General features: G+C 31.6%; 1 pseudogene; it reads left to right on the top strand.

Annotated features, from left to right (window-relative positions):
- Nucleotides 1–3,239: 3,239 nt before the first annotated feature.
- LOC122096939 lies at nt 3,240–3,336 on the top strand (annotated as a pseudogene).
- The last annotated feature ends 672 nt before the right edge of the window (nt 3,337–4,008 follow it).

Here is a 4,008-nt window from a genome sequence, read left to right as displayed (position 1 = left end):
ATATCTTCTTACTGTGTGAAACAAGATTGTAGTGGAATTTAAATTCAAAGTTCTTAAAAAAAATGACATCAAAATTTGTGAATTGACTTTAATTACCAAACAGTAATTCTCTGAAAACGATAATTTGGTTCCAAATATTTAGGGAGAAAATGCCCTCAACAATGAAAGCAGGTATTGGGTTTACACTTTTCTGTTTGTAATACTTTACACAATGTCTTTGCACGTGAAACACTGAACCACAGAAAAAAAATCTGATTCGATACTTTAAACCAATGATTTCACATTTCTTAGTAGCGCACAAAATATAATATCCTCATTAACATGAGATAGTGAAGACTTCTCTTATTACATAAGCCAAAATTTTTGAGATCAGAAAAGAATTGAGCAAATAGAAAAGGCAAGTAAACGCGTTCTTAGAAGCCCTAGCTAAGCATATTTGTTTCATGAATGGAGGGAGTGATTTTACAGAGCCTATTTAGCTCACTACAATGCAGAACAGGTTGAATGAAGACATAAAAATAAATTCCACATCCAAATAAAAGAGTTTTGAAAGGAAAAACATGAAGATGTAGTGTGGGTAGAGCCGGTTAGATCTGGTTGTGTCATCTAGAGAAGTAGTTGAAGCACACTTCCTGCTCATAGAGACGTGACCCACAGCCATGTCTGACTAGCTTGCCAGCTATGAGCTGTCCATGCTCACTACAAGCCCCTTAAAAGTCTTAGAATATATTCCTAACTACCAGTTTTATAAGTGGCTTTTTGCAGTGGTTTGTGATTATTTTATTTTATATGGGATAATATTTTCTACTACCTATACGTTTTGGAAAAGAAGAAAACTAAAATTTACTACTGTAGAGGAATATGATAGAAATAGAAGACAGATTTTGTTTGTCAAATCTCTGATGAGTACCCATATTAAAGACTTAAAGTCATATTTCTTACGATGTTAGACAGATAGGGAAAACATAAAACACCATATGATAAGGCAACTATTTGTGACTTTTAAAATGTACTTATTATGTCATGAAATTTACTTTATTAGCTAATGTTTTGGATTGAAATATGGAGGCTGATCTATTTAACAAATTTTTGAAGTCACCTAATGAAAAACACAAATGGTTGGGGGGGGGGTAATATTTCTACACTTTAATGAATGGTTGAACCTGTTTGGCATTAGTGCTGAGTAAATAAATCAACTCTATTTTAACTTGCTCCCTTCACTTGAAAAACTAGTAACGTCACTAAATATCATCTACTTGTAAAGTGTTATTTGGCAAATGTGATTTTAAAAAGTTTTTTGAAAAGGAACATACTTTCAGGATATGAAATGTAGGTAATCATTTGTTTGACAATGACAAAATTTCTATACTACAGAACCAAGTTTTACGGAATACCAGTGTTTTGAAGCACTAAGGATCTTCTCAATTAATGTTTTTCTGAATTATATTTGACCTCTATGTCAAGTATTCCTAGCATTTGTAGACCAATTATGGATCTATTGTTCCAGGAACTCTTTTTTGGCCTGCTGATGCTGGTCTGAAATCATTAATCATTAGGAGAGGGGTATTACACATAATCTCGTGACATTTGTGGTCCTGTTCAATCATATGGGATGGTCATCTGAAAATTGAAAGTTTGTACTACTGTACTTTCACATTTTGTGATTTCATCTTGCATTTTAAGTTGCCTTTCATTTCCCAATTACTTACTGCTAATTCCTGCATTTCAAGGAATTAGGGCCCTGAAATATAGGAAATGAGAATTTGAGATGGGTCTTCAATTACTTTCTGTTGGCATGTTGCATGGGCCTAGGTAAGAACTCTAGCCCTAGTTATCTGATGATGCAGATAACTGGGACCTGGGATCCTAGGACCCATGGATCCTGTGGAAGAATAATACCTTTTATACATCATATCAGCAAAATTTGAGTATAATCAGTAGGAATACTTCAGAAATATGGAAAAAAAACAGTTTGGGACCAGCAAGTTAAAACAATAAACAGAGCAGCAGAGTAAAATCCCTTATAGATTAGAGGAAAACAACATTGTTTTTTTACCATGTGAATTCAGAAGACCAAGAACACTTAGAAGGTATCACAAGTTTATACTGAAAACATTGCATTGATACTTTTTATATTCTATTATATATTCTAATCCTGATTATTTATATTCCAATCTATTTATTGGAATAAATATAAATTGATTTGTCAAATTATCAATTAATTCTAATAAGATTCACTGTGTGAAATATAAAATCAGCACATATAAATATAAAACATATAATTATATATAATGTAAGAAAATGTTTTGCATTGTTCTGTTGTGGTAAGTGTATCAAAGGCAACTGTTTTAAAGTATTATTCCATTACGTCTACCTCAGTGTTTGGTAGAATTAGAGCTAAAGCTTTACCATTCAGAGATATACAGCCTAGAGGCAAGAGGAAACACTGTGATTAAAACATTACCAATTTAAGGCCTAATAACGAGGAGAAACATATGGACTTCTCCTGGAGCTATGGAATATATTTGGTGATAGAAAATCAATGGTGTAAGTTCCTGCCTGATTGGATGGTAGACATGCCAAGACATTAGGTAATCATACATATGAACATTTTTTCCCGTTCTTGGCTTTAGCTACTTTTGAAATGAAAAGGTGTAATAAACAATTATATTTTGAAAAAATACCTTCTGTCTGAACAGTTCTGTCTGAACTGTTCGTCTCTCTATGATCCCTTGTAACTAAGATTAGTTTTGCTCCAATAAGTCATTCTATGCTGACAGGGTAAGATATTCGGGTTGGTCTGTTCCTACATGGAGCAAGGGTAAAGGGTCAAGGACACATTTGTGCCAGTAAGACTTCATTTGGGAAATTTTAAGCTGGAGAAGTTTAGAAGTAGCTATTAAGCAAGGCTTACTTTGACTCCATTAGCTCCACAAAGCTAAATCAGTTAATTAATAAGTACTTGAAAAGTCATCACCTTTGGACCTAGCTATAAAGTATTATCAAAGTATTATCAAATTTCAAATGAAAAAGACTTAAAATAGTCATAGAAAAAAATTGCAAATGTGAGCAATCAAACAAGCAATATAAGTTTTTTTCCACCATACACAGAATTTTACAGAAATAAGATAAATGGCAATTTTGGGAACAATAAGGTTTCCTTGTTACAAATAGGCAACCAAGGATATATGCCTGTCTTAAGATTGCATCATTAATTACTTAAATTTACAGGATACTACTTGGTTCAGCATCACGTCTACCTGAATTACAATACAAAGATTTACATGGCTCTTGCACAAGGATGATATGAAAATTTGGGAAGTATTGAATATTTTTCATTCTTCAGATGCAAGAATGAAAAGCAGTTATTAAAATGTTGATTACAAATATACAAGTGTAATAATACATGTAATTCATAGAAACAAAAGTTAGTTTGACATCATTCAATCTTCACCTTTTTAAAAAGGCCTTTACATAGCATAACCTTTATAAAACTTTTGAAATAACATAACATTGTCATTTTATCCCAAAGAAATAAAATTATATAAGGACCTAGGAATTAAAGGAATCTTAAACTGTTTATATATCGAATGCAATCTGAAAGGACACATTTATTAGTGAATCTATATATTATAAAACAATTTCAAATTCAAAGTATTATATCTAGGAGAGAATGAAATAGATTATGGTCATTATACAAACAGAATACTAAATATTTTAAAATATACTTTTTTAAGACAAGCACCAGAAATATCTTTAGTTTCTGCACTACTCATTTCAACAGATCAGTCAAAATTATTTCTTATTAAAAAATCACAAACTCTACAGAAATCATTATAGATGTATGCAAACAACTCAAGTATATTTTGAAATCAAAGTCAGGCAATTCATTTGGAAGAATATCATGGAATCCATGAATTTTTAAAGTAAGATATTGCTGTTGCTTTGTATTGTGAAAATATTTTGTATGGACATATAGGATGGACTGGAAATTTTGAAATTTAAGAA

This window comes from Dipodomys spectabilis, unplaced genomic scaffold, assembly GCF_019054845.1.
Source record: "Dipodomys spectabilis isolate Male_0828 unplaced genomic scaffold, ASM1905484v1 ptg000404l, whole genome shotgun sequence".
Taxonomy (NCBI): domain Eukaryota; kingdom Metazoa; phylum Chordata; class Mammalia; order Rodentia; family Heteromyidae; genus Dipodomys; species Dipodomys spectabilis.
The sequence above is the reverse complement of the archived record's forward strand: the minus strand, read 5'-3'. Positions and strand labels throughout refer to the sequence as shown.